At 39.7% G+C, this 22,905-nt stretch overlaps 1 protein-coding gene across 1 annotated transcript in view; it reads left to right on the forward strand.

The window, feature by feature from the left end:
• Positions 1-22,905, forward strand: part of ZMIZ1 (zinc finger MIZ-type containing 1) — a 239,931-nt gene that overhangs the window by 84,455 nt on the left and 132,571 nt on the right. The window contains exon 3 of the mRNA XM_018567827.1: positions 15,709-15,781. The gene's annotated coding sequence lies outside the window, so the exon portion shown is untranslated. The remainder of the gene's footprint in view (positions 1-15,708; positions 15,782-22,905) is intronic.

Consider the following 22,905-nt stretch of genomic DNA (forward strand, 5'->3'; position numbering starts at 1 on the left):
CATGTGTACCAGGAATGGACACTACCATAAGTGACCTCCAGGAGCTTACCATCAGCTGCTTGGGTGTATTTGCGGAAACAAAATAATGATAGGTTTTGGATTTTAAAGTGATAGTGATGCGCTTTGGACATCGTCTTTGCTTAGCCACACATTTTCTTCTGCATGGTTAGGCTCATACACTTCCTGCCACAGAGGAAAGTCGCAATTTTTGACCCTACTCACGCTCACAATTCTTAATGGTTATATATTGTAGTTTTCTGATAAGTAAATACATACCGTATATACTCGAGTATAAGCCGTCCCGAATATAAGCCGAGGTACCTAATTTTACCAAATAAAACTGGGAAAAAGTATTGACCCGAATATAAGCCGAGGGTGGGAAATGAGGCAGCTACTGGTAGATAGATACCAATAAAATTACATTAATATTTATTTAAAAGAAAAATAACCTAGCTCTGTAAGTGGAAAAGGGGGTACAGGGCTACATATCATGTACTACGGATCATTTAACCCATTCATATTAAGTTTGAGGTATTACTTTATTTGCTTGAGAGTACTCTTTTAGTTTTATATAACGGAAAATTGTATACTTACCTATCGGTAATTTTCCTTTCCTGATGCCAATATATGGCAGCATACATTGGGTATGGCTTCACCCCCAGCCCAATCACAAGACCAGTTCTACTATAAATTAAAGCCCGCCTGCCAAGGCCACCATTCTCGTAACAAGTACTCAATGCGAAAGCCATGGGAGGGTCCTGTATGCTGCCATGTATTGGCATCAGGAAAGGAAAATTACCGATAGGTAAGTATACAATTTTCCGTTTTCCTGACACCTACATGGCAGCATACAATGGGATATAGAGATCACACATCCAGGGAGGGTAATTCTGAGATATTTATGTTTTTGTACGACTGGTAAACACATTCAGAACCAACTTCACCATGGACAAGACCCCTGGATAGACCATGTAATGGGGCAGGAATATATATACCAGGAATATATATATATGTGTGTATGTATATATATATCTATATAGATATATATAGATATATATACACACACACACACACACACACACACACACACACACACACACACACACACACACACACACATTTATGATATAATTAAAAAATGTCTAATACTCACAAAGGATTTAAACCCACTTTGTATGCCTCATATGCATTTTTTAACCTAACAATTAACTTGTAACATTATTGGTGGCATCACTGTGCTGTACAGATCCTGTGCAGAGAGCAAAGCTGTGGGAGGGACCAAGGCATGACCACCTGGTACAGGCTGCCTGCAGAAAACTACAGTAGGGGGCGGAGACAAGACCAGTCACCTTGCACAAGGGAAGAGAGCAGCAGTGACTGGTCATTCCTACAGAGGGATACATTTCCACAATGGAAGAAATACAGAAAGCACACAGAGATTCAAATATGAATATGTGAGCCTTTTGTGTTATCCCAGAGTTCAACTTTAAGCTAATCTAATTCACTTAATGCTTGTATATGTAAAAAACATTCCCCAGAAAACTGTAAAATGACTATTGGTTTCCTTTACAAGCAGATTGAAATATACACATAAGGGATTGCAGCCATTGCCCGATATTCCCTTCTAAAGTTGTAAGTTGCCACCCTTTTCCTTGTGGCAGCAGACAGCACATCACAGCCCAGGATTGTAGTCGCTGGCATTGCTTCCTCGCCCTGACATCATTGTGTTTCATTTTAGCAGCTGCTTCACATTACCTGACTTTACAGAAAGACTGTTCAAAAATCTATAATGCCTTGCAGACTGATCCAACACATGCAGGGTTAATTATTCTCATGCTCGGGATTGCAGACAGAATAACCAAGCAGCATTTTTCTTTCTATTTTTTTTTATCATTGTATTTCAAGTGTGCGACTGATAAACTGTTCTGCATAAGGCTTCTATCTATGATCAGCTAACAAAAGCCAGAAGAGATGTACTGCACACTTCCCTTTAATGTCTCCCTTTGGCAGCTTTAATAGATCTTAGCAACACTGTAGCAACTGAACCCTACATCTAGACTTCTGCGTCTGCTTCAGATCAACATGCAGATTTTTTCTGCTACAGGTATCCCTATGTGCCGGAGCAGGGCCGCATCAGTTGTAATTCTGGAAGGCAAATAAAGCATGCCTGTCATGTGCGCATAATATCAAGGTAAAATGTCGAATGCCACATCCTACCTTTTAGAGTTCTTGTCTACCTTCCTAATCCACTGCTCCAATGTAGAAAAAAAAATGACCTGCCAGGTTTGGGGCAAATATACACGTCTCACAGCGCTTGGTGCTCTGATGTGGAAGTGAACCTCACCGTATGCTACATTTCAAAAGTTTTTTTTTTATAGGATCCCTGGGGGTCCTATGGATAGGGAAGGCAGGAAGTCTGACAAATAAATTGAAGATATAGAGGATATCTGGTGGGTAATGTTTTTGTGTGCACATTAGAATTTGTGCTTTAAGACAACAGAGTCACACAAAGCTACATATACATTTGTCATTTTCTGTCGATTTTAGCTAAATTATGGTTCATTTTTAAACTAAGCAACTGAAACTTTTGAATACAGCCATAAATTCTATCACATTAGTATTATTGTGCTTCCTTCCATTTAATACAATTTTAGCATGAACTGTTTAAAATACTGCATAGTGTTTTAGCTTTTTATTTATTTATTAGCCAGGCTTAAAGGGACATTAAACCCTCAGATTTTTTAACATAAAACAATAGTGTAATGTTTGCCTTACTGTAATCCATGGTTGTTTCCCTTCTCTTTGCTGCTCTTCCTTTTAAATCCTCATGTCTTCTCATGCTTGGGGAGAACTTCCCTTTTCAGCTCAGGGCCTCTTCCTGTAGTGCTGGCTCAAGTTGCAACGTATACACAGACACCATGTATCTATTCCAGAGACAAGGCAGTCTGCTGCAAAACAGAAGTTCTGTAGAGCATGAGAACAGATGCGGATTTAAAAGGAAGAGCAGCAAAGAGAAGACACAACCATGGATTACAGTAAGGCACACATTACACTATTGTTTTATGTTAAAAAATCTGAGGGTTTAATGTCACTTTAAGCAAGGAGTGAAAAAGCAACTCTGGCACATCCAGACATCCAGTCCATATTTGTGTGGGTTGCCCTAACTCTATTCATAATGTTTTATATACCGGCACCCCTGCCAGTCCTAGTACTCTGGTGAGATCAAATGCTCAATATGTGCAGGTTGGATTGAGCTTGAAACAAGTCTGATTCTGAACAGCCTACAAGATATTTAGACCAAGACTTGTACAAATTCCATAATGATGTGCCTAGCCTTGGCATACATTACAACTCTATATTTCATCTTGTTTCAGAATGTGCTGCGTTTACAAGATAAAGCAAATTTAGTGGGCAGAGAAATATTACAGCAGTTAGCAGATGTGTCCGGATATACCAGTTCCCAGGTAGTTTGGATTTTGGCAAGTTTCAATTTGTGGTAATTGTTGTTTATGATTATGATGACTAACATTACCACTTCATTGTAGGCACTTTTGTTGATACTGTTGGATATTACAGGTTTCATTAATATTTTTATAGTTTGCGTGCTCATTTTGCAAAAAGTCAAACTGAAGTGTGTGCTTGTTACACAGCTTGTTAAACTCACAGAGTACTTATAATGAACTTCATGTTTGGAGCCTGTAGGTTCACAATGTGCTTTCCAGTGTGTGGGTTTAATTCACCTCAGGGTTATTTAATGAGCTCCTTTCCATGTGTATTAAAGTCTGATGTGGCTATGCGGAGGGGAAGGGGGACTGCAGTCTGTTGGGGGAAGGTGGGTACTGGCTTTCTAAGAACAATAGAATTTCCCAGCCTCCATAAAGTGAATGGCCCTCCCAGTCTGGCTGCTTTTTTAGCTGCTGGAAAGACCCAAATTCAACTTGGCCACTTGTCTTTCACAATTTAATATACATTAAATAAGTATTCCAGTTACTGACTTTTTCTGGCTGCAGTGCTTTTGCCTCAACTGTAGAAATTTTAGAAGGGAGCTCAGAAAGAATGTGGCTGTCTGGGGGCACATTTGTATCTCAGTTGTTGGTTTTTATAATCCAGGGGTTTTGGTCGGCTGCTAAGGGCGCTGACAATGTTAACTATGTAAAGTAGAGCCCCACAAAATCTTCAATAAACACTTTCCATATATGTAGTATTATTGTGTATATTACATTGTGTTTTATACAATCTAATAAAGGAGAATGCAAGCTCTTTTATGCAACTAAATAATGATTAAACTTCCTTAATTCAAGATGAATATTCTTGAATTGAGCCAGAGCGGGTCACTGAAGGTCATGGGTACATTAACAGGTGCTTTTTTTTTTTTTACTTGTTGATATACCAGTAATCCAGTCAATAGCTGGTCCCTTCTCCTTTTGTTAACCTTTTTTCCCAGTGAGGAAACATAACTTTGCCATAATTGCTGGCAAATTTACAGAACAATTTCCAGGGATACTGTAATGATAAACTAGTAAAAATAATCTTATGTTGCACAATAATTTTGGGAAAGCTGCAGAGATTTTGTTACCAATTTATTAAATGTAAATATAATTACCTTTTTTGTGCTTAGATGATTCTTGCATTTTAGCAAAAAAAAAAGTATTTGTTAAAAGGTAATGTGAAAACGTTTGCCTCACAAAAACATTGAGGGTTTTTTAATGGTACAGTTGGGTCATTGCTGCAAAACGAGAGACATTTTCAGGGACCAGATTTTCCAGGAATAGGTCTTGATACTTTGAGACTTTAGGCAGTAGGCAACTGTGGTCCATATTAGGGCTCAGTTCTTGTTTTTTTCTTGCTAGATTAGCGCAGTAGATTAACATTCTGGTCAGCTCTCTAATAGCTTATATTGAGACTTCAAAAACAACATGTTTTTAGCAAATTTCAACATTAGAAGTGGATAGCAGAGTGAGTTGGGGTGTAGAGCAGAGTCGTGTTGTTATTGTTGGCCAGTGTAGATACCCGTTACATTGGTAGTCAGTGTAGATACCACTGTTACATTGGCGGTCAGGGTACATTGTTTTTGTTTTTAATAGGAGCTTCTGTCATTTTTCAAATTGTCAGTAAAAAATGTGCCCTGACGGTCAATTTTGATGAAATTGCATTGAGAACTAAAATATTACCCTGGTAGGGCAGAATAATTTGCATGACATTTTTTCTGTCTACTTTTTGCGTGTATGGCATATATTTTTTCTCCATGTCTAGATTATGGTTTCTTGGGCTGAAAGAGGTCCGGCAGTTCCTGAGGTTTTGCTTGTCCCCTGAAATGTTAATGCTCTGTTTTATCATATGAAATGTGAAAATTATTATCCTGTCTATTTTTTATTACCTTCTAATTGCCTAATAAAGGCTTAATCATAATTGGCCAAAAAAGATTAAAGTTACGACTGGTCATTTACCAAGTCACTTTATCTCAGAATTTCAGTGGTCAAGTCTTGCCTGTTTTTTTGTGTTAGCTCGAGTAGTATCCAGTGCTCATAAAAATGCACTTCAATGTCTGTAGCTATATTATCATTGTTGGTTTTGCAACGTGTGTGTGTGTGTGTGTGTATGTATGTTGGCTGGTGGCTGAAAAGGATTACAAATGAATTAGAATTAGTAATATCCCAAATATTTAGCAAGTAATAGTCAATAGTTTGTGGTACAAGTCCAGAGATGAATTTCTATACTATGGGCCATGTAGTTCACTCACCTGCTGTCCACTGCTGTTGCAGAAAGATTCATTCATAATAAATTAACAGAAGTTGTTTAAAAAGACTAGTGTTTTTCCTGCTGATAGCACAGGTTTGACACATTTTAGACACTTATTCAGAAATACTAACCATATTTTACAGTGTGGAATGATGTTTGTCATTTTTCGATTGAAGAGCTTTATTTTTCTTCCATATACAGGTGAAACTCGAATAATTAGAATATCATGCAAAAGTAATTGCAGTAAGTGCTGCAAAAGGGGCCCAAACCAAGTACTGAGTACACATGCATGCTTGTACTTTTCAGAGGTCCGATATTGTTCTATGTACAATCCTTGTTTTATTGATTGCATGTAATAATCTACTTTTTTAAGGTTGTGGATTTGGGGTTTTCATGGGCTGTAAGCCATAATCATCACAATTATGACAAATCACGGCTTGAATTATCTTGCTTTGCATGTAATGAGTATCTCATATATTAGTTTCACCTTTTAAGTTGCATTAGTGAAATAAATGAACTTTGCACGATATTCTAATTATTCGAGTTTCACCTGTACTTTACATGTGATATCAATCTCATCATTGTAAATGAACCATTTCTCAATATAGTTTATAATTTTAAATATACATGGAGGTATGTACATAGGGCTAGGTTAAGTTTTAGTGTGCCCTAGAAGAGCAGATATCTACCTACAGTTCATGCCCAGTAGTGACTGTGGCATATGCATGATTCTAGGATTGGGCCTACCATGCGATAGCAAGATCCGCCTACTGCTAAGGACGCTTTATCACCACCTAAAGTTCATAAGCCACTCGATTAGTACAGGTAATACTCATAAAACCTTGTTTTCTGCCACTGGACTTTTTACAGCCATTCTTAAAATACTCATACACATGGAATTTGAGTTGGCTGATTTGATCTAAAACAGGCTTATCAGGTGCTGATCTCATGTCTGTGGGTGACTGGCCAGCCAGTCAGGAAGAAAACTAGCAATTGAACATTTAGCAAACCCATTCAAATCTTTTATTGTTGCTCTATTTTTAGGCAACTCTATTCTCCTCTTTTTTTTTTGTAGGCTCCTTCCCTCTCCATTAAAGTTATCTTGTAAGGTTGGCTCTGCAGTGTTCTTCAGTACCCTGCTGGTAGCTTGCCTAGACTGCCCTCTCAATGATGTGGGTAGTTTATAGCTGGCAGTAGACCATAGCGCATCATTGGATTGTGGCTTTGCCACCCTGATTAGTTTGTCTATGGAGAGGGGAGAGCAGAGGCAATGAGCTAAGTTGCCAGACATTGCTGCCATTGCTTACCCCATACGAGAGCAAGAGAGAGCAGTACAAATTGTTCAACCTTCCTAATTGATTGTTCCCCCAGGCTGTAGATTACCTGTGGTGTCTGCACCTTCTCAGAGGCATGATGGTGACTATCACACCATATCTCTGGATACGTTTATATGTCCTTTTACAGTGCTAGTCTACCTCTCCTTGTATGTTTAGTGACTGAAGAAACTCATCCAGCGGTTTCTTGATCTTATCTATGCTATCAGCGGATACCACTGCCTGTAGAAGGGAATTCCAAATTTTACTACTCACGCAGTGAAATACTCCTTGCGCATTCTAAGATTGAACCCCCTCTCTTCTAACCTCTTGTTGTGTCCTCGAGTTCTCAATACATTTCTCTGTATAAACAACTTGTCCCGAAAATTGTGGTCACCATTGATGATTTTAAACACTGCAATAAGGTCCCCTCTTAATCCTTTCTAAGGAGAATACGTTTAATTGTTTGAGGCGGTCTTCATAGCTAAGGCCTTCTGTCCCTTTTAATTTTGTGGCTCTTTGAACTTTCTCCAGGTCAAGGACATCTTATGTGATAGTTGGCGACCAAAATTGCACCGCATACTGGAGATGAGACCAACCCAGTGATTTATAAAGTGGAAGGATAATCTTTTTATCCCTTGATACAATCCCTCATTTAATGCAGGACAGTATCCTGTTTGCTTTGCTGGCTGCTGCTTGGCATTGTATGCTTTTGCCACACCTGTGATCTATGAACACCCCCATATCCCTTTCCATGTCTGTCTTCCCTAATTCAGCCCCCCCCCAGATAGTAGTTTGTGCACCCCTTTGCAGCCATGTGCATAGCTTTAAATTTGTCAACATTAAATTGCATATGCCAATGTGTAGCCCATGTTTCAATTTTATCCAGGTTTTGTTGGTGTCAATATCACCTGTTTTGGAATTTACTGCCCTACACAGTTTAGTATTGTTGGCAAAAATGGAGATTGAACTACCTATCCCAATCTCTGTCGTTGATGGATAGGATAAACAGGATTGGTCCCAGGACCGACCCCAGGGGCACCCCACTGACGATTTTTACCTAATTAGAGAATGACCGATTTATTACTACCCTTTGGGTCCGTTCTTGAAGCCAGTTTTCCACCGGTGAGCAAACAAATTCCTCCAAACCTATCGACTTTGGTTTGTGAATTAGACATTTGTGGGGTACTGTATCGAATGCTTTAGCAAGGTCCAGATACACCATGCCTACTGGTATTTCTCTGTCTACATTGATACTGACCTCCTCATAAAGTGTTAATTGGTCTGACAAGAACGGTGCTTCCTGAAGCGATGTTGGTTTCTACTTATGATATCAGTTTTATTCGCAAATTCCTGCATGTAGTCCCTTATGTCTTCGAATATTTTGCACACTATTGACGTTAAGCTGACTGGCCTATAGTTACTTTGTTTCCCTTTTTTGTAAATTGGTACCACATTTGTTTTCTGGTACCATACCTGGTACCATACCTTTCTGGTACAATCATCTGGTACCATACCTTTCATTAGAGTGTCCATAAAGATGATGTGCATGTACAGTTGTCTGCTTATGGCCTGACTAAGTTCCTTGACTACCCGTGGATGTAACCGGTCAGGTCCTGGGGATTTGTTTACATTTAATCTTTCTAGCCTTTGTACTACTCTGCTCTCTAAATCCCACTGAGATATGTTAAAACTTTTATTTTTGGTCTTGCAGCTGTTGCCCCGGTAGTTACCCATGTCCATCTGTAAAAACAGAAGAAAAAAATGTGTTTAATGCATTCTCTTTCTCCCTGTCGCTGGTAGCTGATCTCCCCTCTTTGTCTGTTATTGGGCCTGTTCTGTCCTTACCCCGTCGCATTAAGGGTGCCTGTTGCCGATTTTTAGCTGATTCTTCTGGTGTCTTTCCAAGAGCGAAAAGCTCAACAAGCACTTCTAATGAGCAGACAAAATATAAGACTACTGCAGGACCAGCTAACAAGGATCTTGCATGCTTCTGATTCATGTATTGCTGTCATTAACCAGGGTGATCTCATTGAGCAAGGAAAATATATAGATCAGGCTTGACCGCGGGCTGCAGACCTAGCGCATAAATAGGGTTTCATTGTAATGCTTATGCTTCTTACAGTTTGTATTGTCTAATTATACTTGTGTTGAGTTACAGTTGTCCATCAACTAAGGAGGGTAGTTCAGTGCATTATTCCACTTGGGGAAAATGTCATGTCCCCTTACAAAACACAGTTGTCATTAATGAGGTATAATGAGGTTTTAAAAAAAATATCAGTTGCTTTTCAGTGCACAGCTAATGTTTAGTGTGCTCTAACCCCTAGTAACCAGCTAGGAAGCTTCCTTGGCTGATTTGTTATCATTGTATGCATTCTGTATATTATTATTATTAGTCTTTGTATTTCTCTATAAGCCCTTGTGCCCATTTTGCCATATAGATGTTTTTGAACGCTTGCATTTACCTTAGAAACACATTTCCCACCCCTTTTGCACCTAAACTGGGTACTCTGTTCATATTTAAACATACTACTTCAGCTTTTGACCAGTCTTGACTTTTATAGAACCCTTCTTCTGAAATTAGGTTTGCTGGGTGGTAGAAATCTGGTCTATTCCTCAGAGTTTGTCGGGGCAAAATAAGTAAAAGAAAACATGCAGTGCATCCTTGCTGTAAATGCACATTTCCCCCTATTTAATACAGTTGCATACTGTATATACTTGCCTATATTTAAATATGCCTGTACAGTAAAATACTGGTTATCTGCCAGAAATGTACTCGGCTCCTAAATTCCTCCTGTGATGTAACACCATATACATTTTTGCAGACTGAAATTGCAAGACTTGGCGCCAGCCCTGCCTAACTGTGTGTTGTTAAGCTACTGCTCATTTTCCTAATCCTGACCATTCTCCCAACCTCCATAGCATAAGGATTTATTTCTCTATAGTGCGGGACACAGGACAGCTATACATTTCTGACTCAATCAATGTGTATCTTTTTCCCTTTTAACTGATAAAACAACATGCTTTTAATGGTATTTAACAGACCAAAAGGGACATATAAGAGTTCATTGTTGGGGTTTACAAACACGTTTAAGGCAATGTGTCATTTTGGCTGTTAACTAGCCCACCAAGGTTCGCTGCCAGCAACAGAGGTTTCCATTTTCATACTGTTTTGAAGTAACCTGTAAACAGCTTGACACCTAAAACATTTACAGCAAGCACACTTATTTGGGTTTTTTACACAGCAAACAGTGTGCTAAATTTTAATCTGTATGTACCCAAGTACCTGTTTCATTCGTAATGATAGTGGACAGGACGCCACTAAGAGAACTTTTACCTGAATTGTAAGGATATAAAGAAGCGATCATTTCAGTCCTTGGGAGTTTAGAAAGTATAGTCTTGCTTTAAAGAGAATAGCTTATTTTTTTCATGACGTCAGTGTGACCTTTTATTATCTGTATTAAAGATATTACAATATAAAATGTTAGACAACCTGGCAAAGTGCATTTTCTCTGAACTGTAAAGATTACATTTTGTTTTACAAAGGAGGTGGATCCAGAACAGTGTTTTTTTTAATTTTTTTCCACTGGTCCCACGTCTTGTTAAAGTGACCCTTGCTTGGTGCTTGGCACCATACGCTGTGTGGTTATAATGAGCTGTTGTGCTGTGATTCATACAGATCTTGGAGAGCATGAAGGGGAGGAGGTGGATTATGAATCTAGTACACACTTGCACCCACCCTTTCCTACCACCTCCTAAGGCTGGTGGAAGGTCTTCGTAAGAGAAGGAAAAGAAAAACAACCTTGTTAGTGTATAGTTATCAGCAGGACGAGAAATCAAAGCATGGCTTTTCTTTTTTTTTTAAAGTAAACTCTTTGCCAGTTGTAACAAAAGCTTCCAGAGTGCAATTCACTGAGCAAGTAGGACCATTTCTTACAGTACTTTTGTTGGTTATATAAATCCAGTATACTTGGGAATACCTGAACTGGTTTGAGGATGTAAAGGAAAAGATAACTTCAGCAATCCACTTAGAAGAAATAAAAGCTTGTGGCATTTTTAGAGAAGGCCATATCATGCAGTGTTTATAGCTTTGTTCTAGAATTCACTGCTGCTATTAACCTGCTAGTCTTTTGTGCTGGTTATTGTGTAGGAGAGCTAGTCCAGTGAGAGGTGAAGGACCCACTCACACCTATGCAATTATAATGGACATATTGTATGTCAGTTTTCATATAGTTTACATTTGAACTCTAGGCAAATTACTAAATACAGAACTTTTAAAACTTAAAGGTGAACTGTTTTCTTAATCATACACTAGGCCAGGGCTCAGAATTTTAAGTCCTAAGTTACTAGCCAGGCCTTAAGAGTTACTCGCCACAAGTTGCCCCACCTAACCCCTGGCCTTAACTCCGTCAGGTCAGCGGTGTGACGCAGAGTACAGGGACCAGCGGTGTGATGCACAGTACAGAGACCAGCATTATGACGCAGAGTACAGAGGCCAGTGGTGAGATGCAAAGTACAGAGGTCAGCAGTATGACGCACAGTACAGAGGTCAGCAGTATGACTCACAGTACAGAGGTCAGCAATTAAACGCACCGTGCAGAGGTCAGTAATGAAACGCACCGTGCAGAGGTCAGTAATGAAACGCACCGTGCAGAGGTCAGTAATGAAACGCACAGTAAGAAAAAAGACAGCACAAACAGCGCTCTCAGATAAACAACTTAAATGATTGGTTATGGATACCTGACTAGCATGCAGCCCTGAGAGACAGGAGGAGTACCTGTAAATTTAACAATCAAAAAACTATCTGGGCAGAACATTACAGGAAAAAAGTTTTTGGGACTTGTAGTTCCGGGGACTAGAGGGGGGCGGCCAAACGGAGGATCGGGATGTCTGGGGTGTCTGCCCAATTTGTGGCTGGTTTGCTGCCCGAAGGTGGAGGATCGAGATGTCCGGGGTGTCTGCCCGAAGGTGCTCGTCCAAGGGGAGAGAGGATAGTTGTGAACGAGGGGAGGGATGGCAGAACAGGGGCTCCGTCCGTGTCCCCGCTGTGTGGATGGGAATTTCAAACTGTGCAGGAGACTGGACGATCCCGAAATGGGGACATTTGACCCATTTTTGATCTAAAGGTTCTTTTCTTCGGCTACAAAAATTCCATATGGAATCTTTAAAGTCAGTCATTGCTTCCCTCTGTCTGAGACATTTTCTGGCCTCTGTAGACATCAAAGATGCCTACCTGCATGTCCCTGTTTTTCCAGCATATCAACACTTTCTGCCTCTGCTATTGGTTTGCTCACAAAACTGGAGCAGCATGGGAGTGGGAGAGGTTATATTGGGCTGTCTTACAGATTTGTTTGCCAGTTTCTAATCTCCTCAGGGAAGCAGCGTAAACCCAATGTACCAGAATTACTTCACCCTGTGTCCCCTAATAAACTCCAAAAAAAAGGAATTTTAAGGCTAGTCAAAAATCCTGTTTTAACTGCCAAAAGGTTAATCATTCTGTATAGCCAATCTCTTAGTACACACACGTGCCACATAGCACAGCCAGTTAAGTATTACAACCTTTTCTAACAATGATTTTGCTCTAGGGACAAAAATAAAGAAAATATACTCACCTGATCCTTGGTGCCGTCTGGCTGCTAGACTGGTCTCCATAGCCTCGTCTCCCCTGGGCTCCAGCGGTCTAAGAATCTGTGATGTCACCAGGTCTAATGCAAGTCTATTCGATGTTAGGAGGCTGAGGGACACACTACAACCGGATTGGAGGATCAGGTGAGTATAAGAATGTCTACATCTTGAATGTCCGTAGCCTCTCAACTGGTTCACTTTCAGCTTTGTCACCTTACGACGCCTACAGAGCAACAGACCTTTTAATTTGCAGTACAGTCTCACTTAAAACTATATGGGGACAAAGTACTGGTTTGCATGAAATGGCTGCGCTGGAGCCGGTGGTCCAAGGGCTTGTGCAATTATTTTCCAGTATAAATGTGCTAATAAAAAAACCTCTAGTGATTGACATCTGAAAACTGACCTAACCTCATCTGTTATAAGAGACTCAAGGTGAAGCATGAGTCTGTTGGCATGCTGCTGTGCATCACATTTAACATTGTAGTTATCTTCCCTGTTTGTTGCTGCGATATTTGTGTTCTTTATGTTGGATAGCAATATAGCACTACAGTAGACAAGCAGTGTCAGCGCATGACAAATGAGCTGCTGTCTGCCAAGCATTCATCTACTTAATCTGTTTAATTTATCTAGTTACATTGTCCTTAAAGTAGATCTATCACACCAAGATGGGTAATTAGTATGGTGCCAAAACTGGCCGAATTGTAAGTTTCCTCCTTGCCTGGCCTATATGTCCGTGACTGCTGCGGGTGATTATATTTGGGTCTGATGATGTAAAATATTTGTATTGCTCCTGGAAACCAATCACCTTTTAAGTTTATTTGTGGTTTTTTTTTTTATTCTAGAGCAAACTAAAACATGAAAGGTAGACATTTGGTTGGTCAGATGAACACAAACCTTTTTTGATGCTAAAGTCATGGTTTCTGGTGATCGGTCATGCAATATGGGTGACAAGACATCTGTTCTACAAGCATTTGCTGTTGTGCAAAGTAAATGCACCAGCATGTCATTCATACTGTAGAGTGGTTTTAGTACTTTGCCTCTTGTACTGCTAAAAGAGTACTTGTAATGTATAGTAGTATATGACAACCAAATAATTTGTAGATTCATGAAAGATTAATAATCAGCTGCTATGGTTTACTGTAGTTGGAGCATTGTTTGTTGCCCTGTTAAATAACTCTTGATATCTGTGTCTCCATGGTTTGTCAGCCTTTTTTTCTAATCATCATATACCATTTTCTTTCTGCATATTTTGTTACTTTCAGGTTTTATGGTATCTTTTATTCAGGCATGCTAAATTATGAGTTTGGTACCAGGCTCGAAACTAACCATTGGACGATATGCTGGTCCCTGGCACTCTAGAAGAACATTAGCAGTCTGCTCATGGGCAGATGATTAGCTCATTTGGTGACTGCAGCACAACTTATTCAAAATATCCAGCCACAATTAATGTAGCCGCAGAGTTCAAAGCTCTGATGATCCAGGGGCATGAAGGGGAAACACATGGGAAAGAACTGTACATTGGTGAGGAGTGTAATTAATGATGACACGATCCTATGGAAATTAATCTCTGACAGACAGCATTGGGAGAATGTACATTCACTGTCTCCAGTCGTGACAGAATCGCAACGGAGACCTCAACTGCAGGCTTGCCAAAGGGTTAACTTCCAGAGCTAAGAAACAAAACATCAGTAAAGAGTGTTGGCAGTTCCTCACAGCAGATACTCTGCACTCCTCTAGCTTCCCACTGCTAGCACACTGCTGAGGTATAGATTCATGGTTTGTGTTCCCTCCACCCCTCAACTATAACAATCATCGCATTGTTTGGGAAGAGCTGCTTTGTGGAAATGTTATACTGTTCACATGCATCCTCCACAACTTTCTGCAAAGAGAACATAAAGCTGCCTTCGTGTTTTAAAAGTGGTAGGGAACATTTTTTTTTTTATTAGGAAATCAATCTCTGACATTTCTACAGAGTGCAAGGGGCGGAAGGAACACTCATCATCCCAAACTTGTATCTTCACTGTGCTTAGCTCAATATTAGAAGAGGATTTCTGCACCCTGCTTTGTAAATAATGTAAATACATGGGTTTCTACCCATACACTGTTCTTCAGAGAGTTGTCCATTATTAGGCAGTAAAGGGTTGCAGATCATGTTAGTAGGGCCTGTACCTTGTTAGGCTTTAGAACAGTTCACAGTAAACATGACACAACTGGCAATTCTATTATTGTTCTACAACTTCTTACAGTGGGAGCATGAAACATAATGCATTGAATAGAAAGGGATTAAGTATGCAAATGTTTACCAATAGGAGAGGAGACTCTTTCATGCATTAGCGTATTCTCCATTTTGTTCTTTGGACTGTTGGCACATGGGGGAGGTGCAAAAGGTATAATATATGCGTGAAGGACATTTATTTTTTGGCGCTTTTGAGTGAGTTTAGTTGTTGAACAGCAAAATGTTGTTTGTATTCTGTACAGTTGCTCACAAACAAGTACATGTCTGACTCCTCATTCCCTGAGCAAAATACCTGTGGTATCGGGAAGAGTTCTGATTGGTTGGGAAAACCATTTTGCTTGCAGGTGAATAGCTAATTCTGCCAGAGTAGATGGAAACCACCTATAAACATCCCCATTGTTGCCTTATCTGTCTGTTGACCCAACATTCTGTAAAAATGTTAGACAACCCTAACACATGCATTCTACCCCTGAACCTAGGTAGGCAAATGTAGAAGGGATAATGGTTGACCTTCTCCATTTAATTTGGGTTTTAATTTTCTCTCTTCTGCGAGTTTGCAGGTAATGAAATCTTTAACTGTGTTGTATTTCGGTTATAAAGCTGGGGCAGGCAATGACTATGTTAATGGCCAGAGCATGCAATGATTTTTTATGTGTGTTATCTAATGTGGTCAATAGGTATACCTGGAGATTAGTTTTAGTATAAGAGTGTGTAAGCAACAATGTACATGAACCTTAAATTGTAAACAAGATGCTGGTCCAATGTATCATGTGTCATTTTTCTCATTGTTTTTAGGATAATGGATTTAGGCCAGTGAGCAAGAGAAGAAAGCTAACAGCTGTTGGTACAAGTGCATTGGGGTATGCAGGTAAGTGTCCTTTCACTACAACATGCTTGCTAAATGAAATGTACCTCACAGTAGATATTGATAAACAGAAAACTGTCCACATTAAAATATATTTTACAATTCATTCAGTTTCTGGTGGCTGGTTGTATCACGCAAATGTTCAGTGTATGCAAGTTATTGTTTAATTTGTGTGGACACTTTTTTTCTGTTTTACCTGTAAGTGTTGTTCAATTGGCACTGTACAGTAAGTAGAATAACCCATTAGAAAAAGAAAATCTAAAGCTTCTTTAAAGTAGATCTAAACCTTAACTGTATGACATTTTGTTTAGTAAACCACTGTCATGCCAGCTAACCTTTTTTTAAATTAAAATGTTTTCACTTTTTTTAAATCCATGTGTTGCATCCCATTTCAGAGTGCTGATTTTCGCCAGCTTCTTTCAGCTATTTCCGGTCTACATGTGCTCACTCCTGCATTGCCTTAAATTAATTGCTGTGGAGCATTATTTGCAAGTGACAATGGTGGACCATGCCTGTGTGTTGGCATGATCCCCTGTAGTCTCCATCAGTGGTGCCAGTGACAGGATGACAATGCTGAAGACAGATAGGGATATAATTGTAACCCCATAACAGGAAGTGCCTGAATGACCTTCTGGAATTGGTTTAATAAAAGCTGCAGATTTAAAAATAATAAAAACAACCTTTGAAATTAACATGTTAGAGTGAGAGATTATAGTGAAGGGTTTAGATTTACTTTAAAGTGTATTTCCACTTTTGCAGACAAATTTAAAAAAACACAAACACTTTGTTACGTGTTTCCAGTTCTCGCAGCATATCTAAAAAACATAATTTTAATTAAAAAAATAATTCTCACCTTTTAGATGTCTCTATGTGGCAAGCCATTGGAACTTCTTTGTATAATTTGAAATTGACAGGAAACTCTGTCCCCACGGAAAAAATAGGGACACTATGAGCTTCATTTTATTACCATACATTGCTTCTTGATTTTTAACCCTTTATTCGGACAGTCAATGTTCAAATTTAGTTTACAGATGATAATGAGATCGGCTAGCATAGTACAGACACAGTTAATTATGTTTTAAACATCACCCCCACCCTTGCATTCCAGTGGAAAATTCAGGTTGGAGAGAAAAAAAGTATTGAAGGAAATAGTAGTATGGAAGTCATACTAGGAAAAAGTAGTCTGGCAGTCACATTATCTAGATATTAAATACATTATTATTAAAGTTTTATGCTATGTGAATGAATGCATGTCACAGATATAAAGTAAGTGTTATTCCAATTTAGCTGCAAAATTAGAAATACAATTTTAGTCTCCATTCAGCTTAGGGTTCACCATTTCCGCGGGTAAACGTGTTTTTTATGCACATTTTTCCCTCATATGGTTTGCACGTTTGTGCCCAATTTGCACTTGTTTACGTGTGTTAGATGCACATAGGCAAGGACGCCAGTTTTCTTGAGCAGATCTTAATGCATTGCTGTGAATGAGGAAACGCACAAAAGCGTACAAAATGTGCAAAATGCTTTTGTTGCACGTTTTAATGCGCTTCCATTGCTTTCTATGCAGCCAAAGGTGCTGTAATCTGGCCAAAAGAAGGTCATGTACCTTTTCCAGCGTTTGGCGTTTTACAGCTTGCAACAAAACTCTCAGGTGTGAACAGGGGCCATAGAAATGAATGGGATTTCTTGTGTTGAGAGTTTTCTCTCACTTAGCTTTGAGCGTCAAAACGCCCAGGTGTGAACAGGGACTAAATCCTGAGCAAAGGAGAATGCTTATTCAGGAATCCCATATTTATGTTTTCTTTTGAGCATTGGTATATATTTGTTTCAAAGTGTAATGCGTTAGGATGTTTTGGCGGGGATGTGGGTGAACTGGCTATGCTCTCACTTGGACATTTAATCTCTTTATTATACATATAATATTTATTATTAATTATTATTATACGTATGACGCTTTGAAACATTTTAAGGAACTGTACAGTGGCATTTGATAGTGAAACATGCGCTAATAACAGAATTGACTAAACTTAAAAACAAAAAAACAGAAACATTGATTTTTACATTGGAATAGTGACCTAGGAACAAGGTTATGGAGGTTGCAGTCATGACTGTTCCAATTTTCCACATTCATACAACTGCCTGACCAAAAAGGCACATATTCTAATATTTCGTTTGGACCTCTCCACATCCCAAAGATTCTCAAAGGAGTTAAGGTCTGGATTCTGTGGTATCCAATCCATGTGTGAAAATGATGTCTCATGCTCCCTGAACCACCCATTTTTAAAATGTGACCCAATGAATCCTGGCATTGTCATATTGGAATATGCTTGTGCCACCAGGGAAGAAAAAAAATCAATTGATGGAAAAAAATGGTCATTCAGTATATTCAGGCAGGCAGTTGACCTCATTTTTGGGGACATATTGTTGATGAATCTAGACCTGACCAATGGAAGCAACCCCAGATCATAACACTGCCCAAAATCCAGGTGGTACATTTTTGCCCAGGCAAAGTATTATAAAGTGACACTAAACTCAGGAGTGAAATTTAAAAATGCATTCAAGTACCTCCTTGTATAATAATAAAAATGTATCTCATATCACTCGGCTGTAGATCCTCAAATCCTCTCTGAATTTGTGCTTACACTGTGCTTCCTGGAGGGTGGCTACTTCTGTTCCCCATGATCCTTCTGTGTGTTGTAAAGTAGACACCTCTACAATCTCATGTTTAGTTCACTAATTTGTATTGAGATTGTAGTCCATCACAGGAGTGAGCTTGGAGTGGTGGCTACTTTACAACACACACAAGGACCATGGGGAACAAAAGTAGCCACCTTCCAAAAGGAAGAACAGTGTTAGCACCAATTCTGCGATGATTTGAGGATCTACAGCTGAGTGATGCATAAATAAGATACATTTTTGTTAAAGGGGACTTGAATGCAAGTCCCCTTTAGTATCACCAAGTTTTGTTCTGATTGAGGGTCAGCAGACCAAAATGACTTACTGTTGTCCCTACAATGAAGGGGTTTAATACTACAATGCATATGTAACAACACCACAACATTATTTGATTCCATCTTTTGTGCTAGTTTGCCTTCAAAAACATTCCAGAGCTGATTAGAATCAGATTTTTGTTCTTTTAAATATTACATAAAAAGCAAAAGTGTAAAGTAGACCTTTGGATTGGCTTGTATGTCCCAATATTTTCAAATAGAGCAGGATATTGTACAGTTCTAATTTAGTGGCTCACTGCGATGCCAAAAGGCCATGGCAATTAAGATGATCAGGGCGGATCTAATCATATGAGACTTTCTAAGAGGCGTGATTACAAATTATTGGATGATTTTGCATACCAACAATTTTTCAACTTGCTACTACTGTACAATAATGAAGACCTGGCAAGTACTATTTTGTCTAGTACAGTGTTGAAAGTTGCAGCTGCTAAAAAATAGATGTTTTCTTCTGCCACACTTTATCCATAAATATGACAGTGGTTGCCAAATTTGTAGCCAATTTTTCAGATGAATAATCTTATGTATGAAGCATTTTATCCACAAACTGAAAAGGTGCCCATACGACCATCGCAAGACTTTTGTCTTGCGATGGTCGTAAGCTAATTAAAAGCTCGTATGATCTGCCCATCTTGGACAGGCAGATCGTACTTGCGATCATTGAAAGCCCACCCCGCTGAGGGCTTCAGATGACCGCAGTGAGGGGCGGGCTTCCAATCACTGCAAACGGGCAGTGTGCGCGTGCGCACACCGGCCCGTTCGGCAACGATAATCGTACAGTGTATGGGCACCTTTCGGTCTCGTTCACACCTAGGCGTATTGCATATGCGCGTCTGTCGCGTGGTTTTTTACTGCGATTCACGCGTTTCCGAAGGCTACTTGGCTGTATCCCAATGGTAACGCGCAACAAAACGGCCCAAAGTAGTACCTGTACCTTTTCAGGTGTGGGCCATTTTGTAGCGCGTTAGGAAATACGCCAAGGTGGGAACGAGACCATTGAATACAATGGGATTTATATTTTTGAGCGTTTTGTAGAGCGTTCGTCGAGCGTAGAACGCGCTACAAAACGTTCAGGTGTGAACGAGGGCTAACACTTTTCTGTTATGATACTGCACTTTCAGAGAAAGGATATGCAACTGTGCCATTTAATCAGAATGTAGTACGAGACAGCTCACCCACTGCCCATCTGCAATCACTGCTTAAATTGTGATGCATGGCAAGCCAACCACATAGAATTTACAATCGTATATAAAAGCACAAAGTACACCAGCAGGACCATTTGAATAAAAGGGTCATCTTTATTCATTTCTCAGGTAAAACCATGAATACATGTCCATGCTGGTGGCATTCATGCTTTTGCATTGTGCCATATACCATTTGAATACCACTGTCACCTACAAGTAAATTGCATGTGTAGTGCATTGAACTGTTTATTTTAAAATAGAAAAGTAGTCTGATGAGTAAAATACAAGTGCTGCAGATCACCATTGGTCTAACCCATGATTATTATTAAATAAGTCACATTTTGACTTAAAATTACACTTTTCGTATGGCCCCATCTTATGTCTAGGAAAATATTTATTTTTAAATTGATGTCATCGGAGTATACAAAGTGTACTAGTATCGAAACTACATATGATTTGGGTGAGCGTGTGAAGATTATCAACAGATACAAATTGAACAAGGTGTTTGTCACTTTAACCTTGTTAACACTGAAAACAAGTTAAATGACTGTCATTATCATTCTCACTCTGTGTGTCTGGTCTTAGCAGGGAAGGAGAAAGGGGACATAGATAGCTCATTGACCTGAAATGCTTTTCTCGGAAGAATGCAACAGTGACGTGAATTGGCCAGATCATGAAAGGCTTGTTAGGGCTGGGAGCCAGTCTACATGCAATGAGACTCAGCCTCTGATTCAAGGGAAGAAACGAGCGCAGTATGTTAGCCAGGAAAAAAATTGCTGATCCTTGAAGTGGGAGAGGAGGAGGAGGAGGAGGAGGTGGTGGTGGGGCAGCCTCCATGTGCCTGACTCCTGAAATTAAATATTTCTCTCTGTGAGAAATTCAGGTCCTTGCAGGTCACATGGTCTCCTTTCACTGGTGGAGAGCGGAATGTGTTCTGTGGTATTTCCTGAGACTTCATAAACAGGAGGGGGTGGGGAGGGAGACAGACGATGAGAGAGGTTACTCTGGGAGGGGCAGTGACAGTGAGCCAGAAGAAAAGGTGCTGCATTGCTTAATCATCTGTCTGCTTTGCTTGTAAATGTGTAAACGCAGATCTGTTATTTGACAGATTAGACTTTAACTTGTAGTTCAGTCATAATTATAGGCCACGTGTAAACGTCGGTAAAGAATACAGTTTGTATTTCTACTCTGGGCTTTTACAGGCTACAGCTTCATACTCTGGCCTGGATTTGTGTAAAGAAAATGTAGGCCCTAGCCTACAACACCTGCTCACACTGTGTTTCCTCAATATTTTTGCTTGCCTTATATACATCTCCGCAGAGCAAAATATTGTTATAGAATATGTCTCAATGTTGCCAGTGTTTTCATACTAGGAACTGGAATTGCTTCTCAAGAACCAGCTGGCATCAGACCTGCCCTGAAAATTTGTGCGGCAATTTAGATACCGTATCTTATATCTTGTATAAGAGATGCGTTCTTAGCAAGGCATTGATGACTAAGGCCTTTAGTTATGTAGTTTAAACTATATAAGTGTGAGGCTACAAAAGGGGTTTATAGGGGGCAGCACAATAGAGGAGGCCCAGGAGATGTGATGGGAGGTCCTGTCCCTATTTGTAGATAATGTTTTTAAACACAAACTGAACAGGGCATTGATGCAACAAAAAATATTATTTTTGCTCAGTGCCCCACTATTATGTTCTAGTTTCGCATAGTTCACAGGCAGCCTTTTGCTTGTGTGTTATCAGCAAAACTCTCTGTGTGTGTCAAACCTATAAAAGATAATTCGGAACAATCAACGCTGAAAGTTTTCCGATGTCCTAACTGCAGACTGTCTGCTATGGTGTGTACATTTTAACTCTCCCAGTTCTCAGACTAGGCTTTCTGGCCATCATACTGATCTTTTGGGTTCACAACATTCTCAGTCAATGACATGCAACAAGTGAAGTCAGAACTCCTGATCTGCATACTTGTTTTAGTCAGTGAAGACAATATTGACAACCTACATATTTCACTCAGGAAAGTTAAATCTGTCACAAACCTTGACAATGTGTAAACAGAGGTTAACATCAATGAAAATCAGATACCAAAATGATCAGCAGATCCAGAGATACAGCCACCTGACCTTTTATGCAAATCTTGACTTTTCCTTTAAAAGTCAGTCTAAGCCCAGCCTCCTCCTGAGCCTCTCTGTTTTACTTTTGTTGTGATTGACAGCCTCCTTGTCCAGTGGGGTGTTGGGGCAAAGAAGAGAGAGGTTGAGATTTGCATATATTTTTCAGCTGCACTGGTTATCATTTTGGACATTTGGGTTTCCTCTACTTGTGCATTTTTTCTAGATATTTTCAGTTTGAGAATTGGTATGCGATTGGTTTATTAGAATAGTATACATCCCAGCCCTATTTTAAACTGGTCCCAGTAGATGTTTGTGCTGGATCTGCAGGTTGTCTGCCACCATCGGGGTCCTGGTTTAAGACCAGGAGCTAAATCTATCTGTCCCTTTGCTTCCATGGTTTCTCTGCAAAAGTGCTTTGTAGCACAATGTAACACAGTGCTTTGATTAGTATTTCTTTTGAGCTCCTGTGCTCATCTCTGAGAATGGCAGAGCTGTCCCAGCCTTGCTCTGCCTCCCCCGGGAGCAACAAATGAGTAAAATAGTGATCTCTAGCTCAATAACAGCCAGCAATAGATCAGTTATAAATTATCTGTTTCTGCGGTGGTGCATAGGGGGCTAGGTCGGGATCCCCATATCCTGATCCAGCCCCCCATTTAAAAGTGTACAAGTAAAATGAATACAACAAATACCCCCCTGTCCATTAACACACAAAACCCAATGAAAATATTGGTTAGATCTCTTATCTCTGCCACAAAAATATGTATTGCATGCTTTGATATACTGTAGATGCATAAAGTTACAAAGCAGAAAGCACATCTCTGA

The sequence above is a fragment of the Nanorana parkeri genome, unplaced genomic scaffold, assembly GCF_000935625.1.
Source record: "Nanorana parkeri isolate BGI_ZX_2015 unplaced genomic scaffold, ASM93562v1 scaffold1100, whole genome shotgun sequence".
NCBI classification, from domain to species: domain Eukaryota; kingdom Metazoa; phylum Chordata; class Amphibia; order Anura; family Dicroglossidae; genus Nanorana; species Nanorana parkeri.